The sequence below is a fragment of the Tursiops truncatus genome, chromosome 16 (genome assembly GCF_011762595.2).
Source record: "Tursiops truncatus isolate mTurTru1 chromosome 16, mTurTru1.mat.Y, whole genome shotgun sequence".
NCBI classification, from domain to species: Eukaryota; Metazoa; Chordata; class Mammalia; order Artiodactyla; family Delphinidae; genus Tursiops; species Tursiops truncatus.
Window position 1 is genome coordinate 35,459,812 of NC_047049.1, and position 16,276 is coordinate 35,476,087.

Below are 16,276 nucleotides of genomic sequence, written 5' to 3' on the forward strand. Positions count from 1 at the left end.
CTTATAAGAAACAGTTAAACTGTTTTTCCAAGTGGTTTTACTATTTTACATTTCCACCAGCAGTATATGAGAGTTCCAGTTTCTCTATGTTATCCCAACATTTGATTTTGTTACCGAACTCAGGTTCGGCTGCTCGCCACTAGAAAGCCAATAACTGAGAGACTAGTGTTGGTTGGAAAGGAAAGGTTGCTTTATTTAGGAGGTCGGGCACCTGGGGAGAAGGCAGACTCATGTTCATAAACCGACTCTGAAGATTCTGCTTGACCATGAAAGTTTTTAAAGGGAGAATCATTTGGGGAGGACGTCAGAATCTTTGTTACCTTCCACTGTGTGCAGACTTCTTTCTGATGGGTGGTGAGGTAAGAGGGTGCTGTTCCAGGAATCTTGTGTTCAGCCTGAAGTTACCATCCTCCACGTGGGTGGGGTCCTTAGTTCCTGCAGAAGAACTCCGATACTGTTATGTCTATTCCTTGAAGAAGAACCAGGACCCTGCCCCATGCTTCACTATAGTTTCTTGATCTCTCCTCCATTGTTTCTGCATTCCCTCACTTCCCTGATAAGCAATACAAGGAAGGTCAAGGAGGCTGAATGAAACCTATTTCCTACAGACAAGAAATGGGGGACACAGGAATGACTTGTACCTGGGAGGGCCCTAGAGGGCCCTGCTTGGTGTCAGTTTTGTTGGTCTTGTTGCCATCCTACTGAGTGTGTATTGGTATCCTCCTATGGCCTTAATTTGCATTTTCTGAGGGTTAATGATGATGAGTGCTTTTATTTTTGAGCTTATTAATCATTTGTGTATCTTTCTTTGTGAAGTATCTGTTCAAGTTTCACTCATTTTTATAGGATTGTTTGTCCTTTGGTTATTGAATTATAGGAGTTATATTTTCTGAAAGCAAATCCTTTGTCGGAAATATTGTTTCATAAACATTGTCTCCCAGTGTGAGCCTTACCTATTCATTTTCTTAATGGTATCTTTTAATGATCAGACATTTAAAATTTTAATTTGTCTAATGTATCAATTTTTAAAATGATGATTACCTTCTGTGTCTTGTTTAAGAAATGTTTGCCTGACTCTAGGCCACAAATGCAGTGTTCTGTGTTTTACTCTAAATACTTCATTGTTTTACCTTTTATGTTTAGGTTTATGGTCCATCTCATAACAGGTTTTACTTACGGTGTGGAGTTTGCAGTTTATATTTTTCCATGTGAACATTAAGTTGTTATAGCACCTTTTTTTTTTTTAAAGGAAAGACTTTCTTTTCCCCAGGTTATTAAATAACCTAGATGTCTTGTGGGAAATTAATTGGCCATATAAGAATTTGTCTATCTCTGGACTTTATTAGGTTCCATTGATCTATTTGCCTGTTATTAGACCAGTATTACATTATCTTTATTACTGTAGTTTTCTGCTAAGATTTGAAGTCATGTGATGACAGGTTTTCAGTTTTGTCCTTCCAGATTGTTTGGGCTATTCTGTGTCCTTTGAATTTTCATATAAATTATAGAATCAGCTCATCAATTTCTATAAAATGTCTTATTTATTTCATAAATGCTTATAGCTGGCCATCTCCATTGACATGGCTTTCTTCTTGTATGCATGTCTGTCTCCAAATATCCCCTTTCATTAGTATACCAATCCTAATGATCTCTTTTTAACTGGATTTCCTCTCTAAAGACCCTACCTTCAAATAGGTCACATTTTTAGATACTAGGGATTAGAACTTTAATATAAATTTTAGACAAAATTCAACCTATAATACCTCTACTGGCTTTCTAGTTATACCTCTTTGGATTTACTCTTATGTTTTCTCTAGGAGTTGTAATATATCTTCAACTCATCACAATCTTTGTAGAGTTGATAATATGCAAACCTTCAGTAGCATAGTGTCATTTAACCTTCTACTCTATCCTTTGTGGTATTGATACCACGTATATTACATATGTGTTATTATGAGACTTACAATGTTATAATGTTTTCTTTAAACAGCAAAGGCTTTAAAGAAATTCAGTGAGGAAAAGTATAATCCATTATATTTATCCACTTACTTGCTTTTCTGATGCTCTTCAGTTCTCTGTGTAGATCTGAGGTTTCACACATTGTGATGTCTTTCAGCCTGAATAATTTCCTGTAGCATTTAATTTAGTATAAACTGCTGTCAATGAGTTCTTTTGCTCTTGTTGTCTTTATTTTTCCTTCATTTTAAAATAGTATTTTCTCTGTCTAGAGACTTCTGTGCTTGACAAGATTTTTTTCTTTCTATTGTCTTTTGGCTTCCATTACTTCCATTATTTATAGGACATAAGCCATCATTCATATTTTTCTTCTATGTACTATATTCTCTAGCTTTTTAAAGATTTCCTCTTTGTCTTTGTTTTTCACCAGTTTGACTCTGTGGTGCTCTTTAATTTGTTTCTATTTTGGTCCATTGAACTTCAGGTATCTAAAAGTTTATATTTTCATCAAATTTAGGAAATTCTTGGCCATTAGTTTTCCAAAAATTTTTTTGTCTCCAATTTACTGTTAAGTTCATCAAGTGACCTTTTTACTTTAGATGTATACTTTTAGTTCTCGAATTTTGATTTAGTTATTTGTTTTCATTTTTCTGTTTATTTTCCACATACTTTCACTTCTTATGACTGTAATTTCCTTTAAATTATTGAATATATTGATCATAGGTATTTTAAAGTCCTTTGCTAACTCTAACATCTGAGTGATCTCAGGGTTGGTTTCTCTTAACTGATTTTTTTTTCTCTTGACTACTGGTCAAATTTTCTTGTTTGTTCACATGTCTAATAATCTTTGATTATTTCACTGACAATGTCTGTTACACAGAGACTCTGAGTTTTGTTATTTTCCTCTGAAGAGTGTTGATATTAGTTCTGTTATGCTGTTAACTTGGTTAGACTCCAACTCCAAACTCCATATCTTTTGTGGGGGTTAGCATCTGAAATCTGCCTAGTTCTTTCAGCCTTCCAGTTGTTGCTTTCTACCAGGCTCCTTGGGATCTCCCACACAGGTGCTGTTCAGTGGCCAGTCAAGAACTCTGGTGTTGTGTATTTATGCATGTATGTATTTATCTGTTTATCTATATTTATTTTGGAATTCCTGATTTGACATCCTCCCTTATGAACTCATCCCTTAGATTTCAGGGACTTTTGCAGCCTTGAAATTTATCCCCTGACTCTTAAGCCAGCAAGACTGTAAGTTTCTGCTTGAGTATTAGATAATCTACTATTTTGGGAGCGTCCAAAGGCAAAAAGTCACATAAACCCAAGTCTTACCCACTGTAGTTTCCTTACTTTGAATGTTGGCTTCTATTTTTTTTTGACTGAATTTGACCACTGTCTTGTATTTTTAAACACTTGTGTTTTATTTAAAAAAATTTTTGTCTTGAGTTTATAATTATAATCTATGGTAAAGTTAATCCAATACAAGCTACTCCACCATTACTGAGCAGAACTCTACATGTCTTTTTGATATGAAAACAGTAAACTTTTTGAGCACAGCACTGAAGCATTTTTTCAAAGTCCTAAAAGAATCCACTAATAGGCTATATGTACACTGAGATATCAGTAAATATCTGCTGAAGTAAATGGTTCTGGCTTAACTGAATTATTTGGCAAATCTACATAATAATTCAATTAAATTGTTATTAAAATACCCCATGATGGTGTGAGCTAGGGGACTGTAACAATGCAAGAAATTTAGTACAAGCCACTTTTTTAATATAATAGCTTAAGTTATGTTTGCCACTATTTGTGAATCTGAATTAATGAATTAGATTTAAGATACTGGTTTCCTTCTCCTGAGGTTATGGCCACAATTCAAGGTGTTGTCACCAGGTAAAAGCTTATTTCCTTGTTGTAGTTATATAAGTCAACAACCTAAGTCTAGGATAGTAGGCCAACACTAAATTTCTGTAATATTGGTAAAAATTCCAAATGAGTGCTAGTGACCCCCTGGAGCTCAGTATAAAGAAAGTCTAAAGTTAAATCTGGGTAAAGCAGGAAAGAATGACATAAGCAAGTAGTCCTGTCTTCATAGGCTCTGGAATGGGAAGTGATGTCATATATGCCATAGGTTTTTGACTTTGAACTAGATTTTCTACTGCATTAATTACTGAGAGACCTAGCCTACTTTACAGTCTAGTTGTTTTATTCTCTCTTGGTTCCAGAAGAGAGCCCCAGTCAATATTCTGCCTAACCTGTATAAAAATGTTACTTGCTTAAATGAATAAGTAACTGCAGTTTTAAACTTAACAAAAACTGTATGAAACCCAAAAATCTATTTTAATCTTTTTGCTTCATAACATGGTTTCTAGGAACACTTTATTGTGAAAAATAGAAATTTACTGTTTGTATTGTGGAGTTTACTTCTGTGATGATGCCCTAATTTTACCCAAGAAGGGAATTACTGAAAATTCTTCACCACAGGCAAAGAAAATTCTCAGAAATATCTAATAGCATACACAGTCAACCGTGGGGCACTGCCAACATTTTTGTAGAATACAAAAATGCTTTTTAATTTTCCACTTATGCATACTCATAGCAAATGCTCATAACACACATTGCCTTTAGAGGGAAGGTAATAAGGTCTTATTCTAAGGTAAATCAAGGTATCTTGACAAACTTGTAATAATTGGCTTAGTTTTAGGAATTTTAGTCTGCATGTTCACTTCCCTATGTCTGGGCTATCCAGGGTGGGTATCCACTGTGGAAATCTCTCTCTAAAGAGTTTATATCCTGCATGTAATTTCCTTGTAAAACCCTCAGGAAAATAAAAGGAAAAAGTGTATTACCTTTTAAAATACAGTTATGAGATGAAAAAATAGAACATAAATATTTAAATTTTCATAAATAAAAACATTTGGAAATATGGTAGAACTCTATTGATACTTTTATTCATTCATTCATTTGTTAATTCTACAAAGATTTATGGAGCACTAAATATGTACCAGGCACCATCCTATATGACAAAACATGGTTGATGCCCAGAGGGATCACAGTAGAGGAGAATGCACATAAAAACAAATTATTTCAATGGAGCATGTTACCTACTATAATAGAAGTTTGTGCACAGCGTCATGTGATTAGATAACACTTATCATGTATCAGAAGGTCTTAAAAAGGATGCAGGGGCAGAATCTAGCTTCTGTGAATATTTATCCAAGATTAAAACAGTATCAAAACAATCAAGAATAGACAGACATTAGTTAGATGAACAGGTGGGAGAACATAATCCTTGTCAAAAGGAATTGTGGATCCTTCCTATGGTAAGCCTTATGCTTCTCTGTCTAAATATCTCATGGCAGATACTACTGAGTAAACATTCAGTATCCATTCTCTCTTTTCCCGAATTTTATCTAGACTGAAATATGCCCACTGTTAAATTAATTAAACAAGGAGGCCATTATATGGAGATGGCCCTAATGCTGTGGCAACCTAGTTAAGGAAACAAAATCTAATCCTATAAATGCCTCAAGGTTATGAAATTGAAACCTAAGGACAACCAATCACAAAGAGCCAACTAGGCGTTAAGCTATAGCCAGTCAGTAATTTACTTGCATTTGCTTCCCTTTTTTCTCTATAAAAGTCTCTTCCCAAGTTCCTTTTGGTGGAGTGCTCCTAACCCCTTCTGGTTTGGTACTGCCCAATTTAAATCGATTTTTGCTCAAACTCTTAAAATTTTTAATATGCCTCAGTTTATCTTTTAACACCACTGAAAGATACTTACTTCCAAGACTCCATTCTAGTCTCTTAGACAAAGAAAAACTAAGCCAAATAAATCCAAAAAAGCAGTGTTTCTAAAGGCAGTGAAACAGTTTCAGGAAATAATTTCCCTGAGTGAAGAGATTTGCAGTTAGTTTTAAAGGCAAATAAACAGATTTTTAAAATTGTATTATAAAACTAACTGTGCTAACTAAAATTCATGTCACCAAAATACTTTTTCTCCATTTAATTTCTTTGACCTTAATATTTGTTACAATTCAGATTCTCCTGGAGAACTTTATTTTATTCTAACAATTGAAACCCATTAAAAATGGTCAATTAATACTCTTAAATATTCAAATAAAACGAATTTGCATTTCAGTCATAGATGGTGAACGATCTCTAAAATCCATTAAAACCTTACCATTATGCTTAGTAAGCAAGTCTCCTTTTTACTAATGAGGTTTCAACAAAGGTTAAGTGATTAGTGACTGAGAGGTTGGGATAATGAAGGTAGGGACAGTTAATGTTCTTTTTATCCTAAGCTGGTATTTGCCTTAACTCAGTGTTTCTTTGCATGACAAATAGCACTTCTCAGACTTTATTAAAGATTTCAGTGAGGTTCATTCAGTCAGAGGTCTTTGCTTCCCATAATTATTGTAACAGAAACCAGTCTCCAGTTATTTAATTATTCTTAAAATCATGTGTATAATTATGATGCTACATTAGAAGAGAAAATGCCACTTATGGCCCTGATTGTATTAAAAAGAATATGACTTCTGGTGTATGGAAGGTACTTTATCTTTTTGGACACCATTATTCATTTGGGTATAAAGTTTAGCAATTACACTGTATAATGGTGGGAGAAGAATTTGAAACACTGTCAGCAATCTTCAATGAGGAGAGGAGGGAAGAAGTCATGAGTAGGCGACAGATAACATTCTGCAGTATCACTCTAAAGATAGTCCACTAAGATCATAGATACTTGTATAATCAATTTTTTGAGGAAATCAATATTTTCAGTTTCTGCATGAGCAGGAGCTGTCTCCTGCCTTTTTCTATTCTTGAGAGACTAACCCAGGAGTTCATTAAATACTGAAAATCATAACATTTAAGAACCAGAAGAAGCCTTATTTGCCATCTTGTTCACATTCACTCTATCTTCGTCTTCCTTTAATTGGTTGTTCATGGAAAACTAGGTTGTGGAGAAATGATGTTTTTGTGCAACATTCTCCAGGGACCATTATCTAGGCTCCTGAGTGTCTACAGGCAATTGTGGTGGTGACAGTAGTGGCAATTGTGATAGCATCCTAATTCCACTGGGTATCAGATATGGATGTTAGATATGTTGTTTCCTTCATTCAAAACACTAAGTGGTGGCCTTGACAGTAGTGGCTTTACTGGTGGGTCAGTTCCGTATTCTAGAACTCATTCCTAAAGATTCTGCCTAGATCTTGCAGAAGAGTCTGGTTCTTCACCAAAAATTGCCTTTGTATGATTTTTCAGGCCTGACCATAGGCTTTACCTGGCAGACCTCACAGGGAAAACGGCTAGTCACTATACACAAGACTTGGTGCACATTATAAGGGAGTTAGAATCAAACACTCAAGCCCTCTGGCCCACCATGCTCTTAAACATATTTGTGTTTCTAGACTAAGCATCTGCATTCAGAAGTTTTTTTTATCTGGGGTCTTGTTGCCAAGGTCCTCTTCAGGTGCTTCTGCTGAGGTCTCCTTATGGGAAAGAGGATGGGGGGACCCTTGAAGATACTTTCCTCCACTCTGGCTCAGTGCTTTTCTAGTCCTAGCCCTCCCCCTCCCATTCTATTCCCCTGATCCAGAGTCCATAAAATTGCAGGAGACTTTTGTTTGGAGTGCCCTCAACAGTGAGAGCACCCCCACATCTGTACTGGGTCTATCCCATGTACTGTATTTGTCTACTGGTCGACCCTCCACCTGTGTACCTTTCCATGGGAGAAAATGGAATATCGCGGGAGAGTCAGCATTTTCTGAGGTTTTACCCTCCTGCTTATATTACCACTGTAAGTGATCAAAGACTTGATTGTAACTTCCATTTTGGCTTGTTGCTTTAACCAGCATTTCTGACACTTGGCAGCTCAGTTTTCTTTCAAGCTCTACTGAGATCCTGACACTGCTATTCTAGTGATCTAATAGTTCTGTTTAATTTCTTATATAAAACTCCTTCCAGTTTAAAATCCCTAGAATGATTTCTTTTTCCTATGCTGAACCACCACCATTACAGGATTTGTTGCTTAGAAGTGGAACTGCTTTGGCTTAGTGGTCAAGAACATATTGTAGGCTGGAAAGTTGATTATCCTTGTCATGCCGTAACAAATACTTGGTAAAACGAATAGTGTGATCCCTTACAAGACAGGTGTGGGATTCCTGAATCTGAAGCTCTATGGGAAATAGGTTAGTAGAAGTCAGAATGCTGGTAGGTGATAAATGCTACTTGCTTCTTTTAACCAAGTTTTAGAGAGAGAAACCAAAGTAAGAATTAGCTCACTTGCAAGCAGGGATGAAAATAACACAGCTCTGCTAAGGGTAGCTTTTGCCAGCTGTGACTTGTAATTAATACTGACTGATAGTCCAGTAGTTTGGGGCTTCACAGGTTGGAAAGGTCAACTGTATCTGTATCTTAGACTATAAGAGATAAAATTGTGATCTCTTCCTTCTTAAAATCCCAATAAGTATTTTTTTGGCCAGAAAATGGGAACCAACCCAGTGGCTGCTTTTGGAAGGAAGCTTGTTGTTTCAGATGGCCTCACCAATAGCCAAGCATAAAGACCAGTGTCTGACACATAGGAAGGGTCAATACTAGTTGTTACTGTTGTTTTTTGAACTAGAAAAAGAGGGCTATGATTTTCATTCTGAGAATCTTGGGGCCTTTTGTTAAAAGAAACTGTTTCAACCAACAGTCATTTCTAATAGACTAGGATTTAGGATTTGTGGGTGATAGACAAGATCTGTGATGCTGTTTTCTAGTTAATAATTCAATAGAGAAAATCAAATGACCACCATGCACATTTAATCTATGAAGTCTTTTTCTTCAAGCAGCTCATCAGCCTATCTAGGTAGACCAGTATTTTATCCATATGGTATATTCTAGGACGATGTATGCTATTACAGAACTTCAAAAACATGAAGGAGCGTGCATTTGTCTGCTAGGGCTACCATAACAAAATGCCACAGACTGGATACTTAAACAATAGAAATTTATTCCTCATAGTTCTGGAATCTGGAAAGTCCATGATCAAGGTGTTGATGGGTTTGGTTTCTCTTGAGACTTCAGGATAATGTCTTCCATTGATAGTCAACCCATTTCTGATAGGAAAGTGGTGGGTCAAATATCAGAGTATGGTTGCCAGCAAATTACTAACAAAGTTAAGAAACTATTTAAAAACACTTATTTTTATTAAATGCAAATAAAAGATAGAAAAGGGAATTTTCAAAGTAACAGGATAAATTGGAAAAGAAGTAAAACTGTCACTATTTGCAATTGACATGGTACTATATATAGAAAACCCTAAAGTCTCCACCAAAAAACTATTAGAACTAATTAAAAGAATTAAAGTTTCAGGATACAAGATTAATATACAGAAATCTATTGCTTTTCTATATACTAATAATGCACTATCAGAGATAGCAAAACAATCCTGTTTAAAACTGCATCGAAAAGAATAAAATACCTAGGAATAAACTTAAAGACATGAAAGATATATACTTTGAAAATTATAAGACATTGATGAAATTGAAGATGATACAAAGAAATGGGAAGATATCCTGTCTTCATGGATTGAAAGAATTAATATTCAAATGTTCATCCTACCCAAAGCAATCTACAGATTTAATGCTATCCCCATCAAAATACTCATGCCATCTTTCATAGAACTAGCACAAATAATACTAAAATCTATATGGAATCACAAAAGACCCCAAATTGTCAAAGCAATCTTCAGAACAAAGAACAAAGCTAGAGATATCACACTCACAGAATTCAGACAGTATAGTATATATATATAGTGTAGTATAATGAAGCCTCAGTTTGGTACTGGCACAAAACAGACTCAGAAGTCATTGGAACAGAATAGAGAGACCAAATATAAACCCACACACTCATGGTCAATTAATCTGACAAAGGAGGCAAAGATACACAATGGGGAAAGACAGTCTCTTCAATAAGTGGTATGGAGAAAACCAGACAGCTACATGTAAAAATGAAATTAGAACATTTTCTCCTACCATATACAAAAATAAATTCAAAGTGGATTAAAGACCTAAATGTAAGTCATGAAACCATAAAACCCCTAGAAGAGAACGTAGGGAGAACACTTTGACATAAATTGCAGCAATATTTTTTTGGATCTGTCTTCTAACGCAAAAGAAATAAAAGCAAAATAAATAAATGGGACCTAATTAAACTTAAAAGCTTTTGCACAACAAAGGAAACCATCAACAAAACAAAAAACAACTTAATGAGTGAAAATATTTGCAAATGATATTACCAAAAAGAATGAACTTACTCCATTTTTAGCAACATGGATGGACTTGAGGGCATTATGCTAAGTGAAATAAGTCACACAGAGACAAATACTATATGATATCACTTATCTGTAGAATCCAAAAATATACAACGAAGTAGTAAATATAAGAAAATGAAGCAGACTCAGATATAGAGAACAAATTAGTGGTTACCAGTGGGGAGACGGAAGGGGGCAGAGACACAGAGGAGTAGGGGAGTAAGAGATACAAACTACTAGGTATAAAATAAATAAGCTGCAAGGATATATTGTGCAGGACAGGGAATATAGCCAGTATTTTATATATTTAAATGGAGTATAATCTTTTAAAATATTGAGTCATTGGGTTGTACACCTGAAACTAATGTAATGTAAGTCAACTATAATAAAAACATGATGGAGCAGTATGTAACTATGTGGTCTGTTATGAGTTGAATTTGTGTCCCTCTCAAAATTCATATGCTGAAGCTCTAACCCCCAATATGATACTATAACAGGGTGGGGCTTTTGGAAGGTAATTAGGTTTAGATGAAATCATGAGAGTAGAGCACCCATTCTAAGATGAGGAGGAGATACTAAATCTTCCTCTCTCTACCATGTGAGGATACAGTGAGAATGTGGCTGTCTGCAGTCCAGGAAGTGGGCCCTTACCACGAACTGAATCTGTCAGCACTTTGATCTTGGGCTTGTCAGACTCCAGAACCATGAGAAATAAATGTATGTTGTTTAAGCATCCTAGTCTATGGTATTTTGTTACAGCAGCCCAATCAGACAGTGTCCACAGAAACTTCTAGGTGAGGCCTCTTTTTCAAGAGACCATTTAAAACATAGAGAACAGACATGTGGTTGCCAAGGGGGAGAGTTGGTGGGGGAGGGATGGAGTGAGAGTGGGGTTAGCAGAAGCAAACTATTATATACAGAATGGATAAATAACAAGGTCCTACTGTATAGCACAGGGAACTATATTCAATATCCTGTGATAAACCATAATGGAAAAGAATATAAAAAACGTATATATGTGTAACTGAATCACTTTGCTGTATAGCAGAAATTAACACAACATTGTACAATTTAAAAAAAAGAAAAAAAGACCATTTAGTGTTGCCAGAAGATTCTTGTCCTAGGTGTAAGTCAGATTCAGATTAAGCCAAATTTCACTATGAGGTAAATTGGGTTTCCTTGTGATTTCCTTTTCTTAGGCAATTTTTTTAAACAATGCAGATAATAGATTTGTCTTCCTCTTCAGTCAGTCATAGACAGAGCAGTTTCAGATACAAGGCTACTCCTTACCCTTTGATCCGGAATAGTAATAACCTCATGATTGTTGCTCTGAAAATATTCTAAACATATCTTAGGAAACATGTTCTATTTGTGCTGCTTTTGTAAAGGGCATGTGTAGCTCAGAGCAGAGGTCTAATCACCAGGCAGAATAAGTTGCTTTCATGGAACATTGCTTGTATTTCTATTAGCATTTGTTTATTTGTACCTTATGTAATAATAATGATGGTAATTTTGCGTACTCCTACCTGGAGATGTGCTAAACCCTTTCCATGTGTTATCTGCTTTAATCCTCACAGTACCTCAGAAGGAAGGCATTCTGGTTTATAAGTGAGAAAATTAAAGCCTGGGAGAGGTTAAGAAACTTGCTTAAAGTTTCTCAGCTAAGAAGCGGCAAAGCTGAATTCATGACCGTAGACTCTTAAGTTTTCCCCGCTTGTTATTTATATACCAGTGTCCCTCAAATGGATTTGAATCCCTTGTGAGCAAGAACTATGTTTTGTCCATTTTTGGATACCCAAACATAACTTAGAACCATACCTGGAAATGATGTTCATTACATTCATTCTTGATTTTCCCTCAATATATAAACTTGGTTATCTTTCTTAACCACATGTAAAAATAATCCTTCCAATTATTCTCAACTTCTTAAGTTATAATTTTTATGGGTAGCTAATACTGCCAGAAGTCTGAGCTTATAGAATTACATAGAAGAAAAAATTCATTCTCACTTGAAACTAAAAGTAATTATATATGCTGCTGAAACTCATTTGTGTTGTGGTTCTGAATTACTACTTGGCATTCACTTTTCCCTAGGCTAGGAAAGCCATTCTTGTCCTGAATCTTAAAACTCAGGTAGAGGAGAGACCATTTTTAAGAGCTCTTGTGGGAGAGCATGTGAAATTATTATTGCTTGTATATAGATTCTGGATGATGACCTTGCTGGTGAAAATCTCAAGGTCCGTTCAAATTGCTATTAGCTACCATGCAGCTCTCTATCATGAGGGAGCAGTGTAGTATGTAATAACAATTTTATAACTTAAAATATTTCTGTATCAAGAGCCAGCAGACTGATGTAGTAAGAACTATATGTCACGTTCTATGGATTTATTTGTACTCTACCCTGATAAAATGAATCTGGTACAAAGTACCATTCTCCATTTATCTGAAGAGGTACTTAATCATCACAGATGTGAAGTGGATTAGGTCCTGCTCTCTTGCCTAATTAAAAGAGGACAATTCCTTTGCTATAGCTAGTAATATTCTAAGTGGTATTGTAGATCTTCAGATTTCTGAAGAACTTTCAGCTAAATCCAAAACGTGCTCTCATCCCTGGTTTTCTCTCTCTGATCTTGTGTAGAGTGGAAATCCATTACAGGTTTTTGAACAAGTTGAATTAAATTGCTTAGATCATTGTAACCTATATTAACTCAGACATCCTAGTACAATTAAAGTACTCAATATTCAGGACTCACAATGAGGCCAGTACCTGAGTGGGTGGTGAGTGGGTGGTGAGTAAGCATTGCAGACACGAAGCTGAAGCCCCAATTTCTAGCCTCCACTTTGCTGCTAGCTAGCTCTGTGGCATTGGCACAGCCTTGGCTCCCTCCCTCCTAAACTCTAAAGTTTAGAGTGGCTTATTTCTGAATCTAACATTTTATATTTCTGGAATTGTATTATCGGAATGAGAGCGTGAAAGGCACACCATGGTCTATGAGGTTGCTACACTCTGATTTCATTAACAAGTTTGAATATCCATAGCTCTGAGTTCTGGAGGGAACACAAGTGCCCGAAAATAATTTATGTACTTAGATTTTTATTTAGGAAGACTGGTATTCAGGAATATGTATAAATTAGGTCTTATTTACAATTTTCATGGAAGTACCTTATAAAGGGAAATTGATACTAGAAAGCTATGTGAATATATCGGGTTTAAAACACTGGCTCAATTAAGAACCTACCTGCTTACTCAGTTAATTTTCTGCTACTAAAAGGCTTTTTAAAGCTCTTGTTCAACTACTGCTTCAGAAAGTGCCTATTTTGGAGGTACCTCCTGCGTTCTCTATGGTTTCTCACTTAGAGAAACAGATTTACCGGACAAAAGTAACTGATAGAAAGCACCAGATTGTAACAGGGGTGTGGGAAGGTCATAGAGCTAAGGGGAGTTGGAGAAATGAGTCATCAAAAAGGATTTTGGAGGTGTTGATTGGATTTGAACATGGTTTTTTCCCCAAGGTAGGAAGAATAGTAGAAGTATATCATATTTCTTATTTCCAGGTGTGTCCTTGGGTGGGCAGTAGTCTGGGCAGGTACAACTCATTTGTAACCTGTGAAATTGCAGAACTTTATGGCATGTCTGCCCAACTAAACACAAGCAGTGCTGTCAATGATAGAGATAAAACAATTTTCCTGCTTCTTCCAAGAGTTAGAACATATTTTGATGCCCTTGGAAAGCTGGGAGGCTGAACAAAGATGTAAATGTTAAAATTATAAACATTAATATTTATTGAGATTTTTCTGAGTGTAAGAGCTGTGTGTTGTGTTATTTAATTAAGTCAATAAACATTTACTGAAGATCTAAATACTGGGTACAGTTTGGGCACTTGGAACAGAGGAATGGACAAAATAAAAATCTCTTTTTTTCATGGACTGTATATTCTGATGGGTAATGGTGATGAGACATAAAAAGTATGTTTGTAAATTACATAGTACATTAAATGATGACGAATGCTTGAAGAAAGCTAAAGCAGGAAGTTTAGGAAATGTTGCAGTGTCAATACACACACACATTTTAAAAGTAAGGTGGCCACAGAAGGCCTGATTGAGAAGTTGACTTTGGAATCAAGACCTGAAGGAGGTAAGGGAGCAAGCCATTCGAATATCTGGGGGAAGAGACTTCTAGGTGAAGGGATAAACAACTGCAAATACCCTAAGATGGACCTATGCCTGGTGTGATTAATAAAGATTGGGAGGTCAATGTGGCTGGAGCAGCAAGAGTGCTAGGGGAGTGTAGTAGGAAACAAGGTCATAGAGAGAATAGGGGGCCAGATAAGGGGCTTGGAAGGTCATGAATGGACTTTGAAGATGATAGAAGGTTTTGAGTAAAGGAGTGTCGTTATTTGAGTGAAATACTTGCAGGAATATAATGGATGCTGTGCTGAGAACAGGCTTTTGGGTTGCAAAGGTGGAAGCCCTGAGATCAGGGTATTATCAGAATGATCCAAGTTAGAGTGTCAGCGTGGTAGCAGTGAGGTGGTCAGAAGTGGTCAGATTCTGGATATCTTTGAAGGTAGAAACTACAGGATTTGCTGACATTTTGTATATTTGATATGAGAAAGAACAAGGAGTTGAGGATGATTGCAAGGGATTCAGCATGAGAAACTACAAGGTTTTGCCCTGAGGACAGTAGATTGAAGTTGTCATTTCATGAGATGAGGAAGTCAGTGAATGGAGCAAGTTTCGGAGTAGTAGAAAATCCGTTTGGTTTTGGATATTTCAAATCTGACATGGTTCTAACACATCCAGTTAGAGATTTCCAGTAGTCAGTTGTAAACACAAGTCATTTAATCCTCCCAACAAATTTATGAGGTAGGCTTTATTATTATCCTGGCAAGACATGTAATTATTATCCTGATTACATGTGTCCAAGAGCATGTAGATAGTACAGTTGCCATTTGAATCCTGGCAGCTCGAGTCCAGAGCCATATTCCTTACCATGTTCCCAAGACCAATATCACATGAATACTGATGTAAAAGTCCTCAGAAAAAGATAATCCAACAATAGATAAAAACATCATGATTATTTGGGGTTTATCCCAGGAATGTACAGTTCATTCAACATTCAAAAATCCATCAATGGAATTCATCACCTGAACAGAGTCAAAGAGAAAAAGTATATTATCATGTTAATAGATGTAGAGAAGGTATTTGACAAAACCAATATACACTCATGCCAAAACTCTCAATAAAATATAAACAGAAAAAATATCTTCAATCTGAAAAAATACACAGGTGAAAAACCTTGTATTTAATGGAAAAACATTTGATGCTCTATTCCAAAGATGAGTAAAAAAAAACAAGGAGGTCCATTTTCACCCATTTAATTTCACTTTGGTCTGGAGTTCTTAGCCAGTACAACTAAGCAGAAGAAATTAAAAACACAGAAGTTGAAAATAAAAAAACTATTTTTATTTGCAGCTGATGTGATTGCTTATGGAGAAAATCCTAAGGAATCTATAAAATAATAGTAGAAGTAGTAAATGACTTTAGTAAAGTTACTGGATACAAGGTCAATATTCAAAAGTTAATATATTTCTTTATACATACACAAAAAATAGAATATTGCTTTTTATTTTCTACTATTTACAGTAACATCATTAAATAATTAGGATTCATGTAAAAGATGTGAAAGATTTCTACATTGAAAACTATAAAGTATTCCTGAGAAAAAGACCTAGACAAATGTTGATGGTTTGGAAGACTCAATATTGTTAAGACTTCCATTTCTTCCCAACTTGATCTATACATTCAAGGACATCGTAATCAAAATCTTAACATGCTTTTTCCAGAAATTGACAAGATCATGCTTAAATGCTTATACATATGTAGAAATGTGTCAGTCCTAGAAGAGCTAAAACAGTTTTGAAACGGAAAAATAAAGTTAGATGAATTATACCACCTGATGTCAAGGCGATGTAAAGCCACAATAAACAAGGTATTTATGTAAGGAGAAACATAGAGCAACAT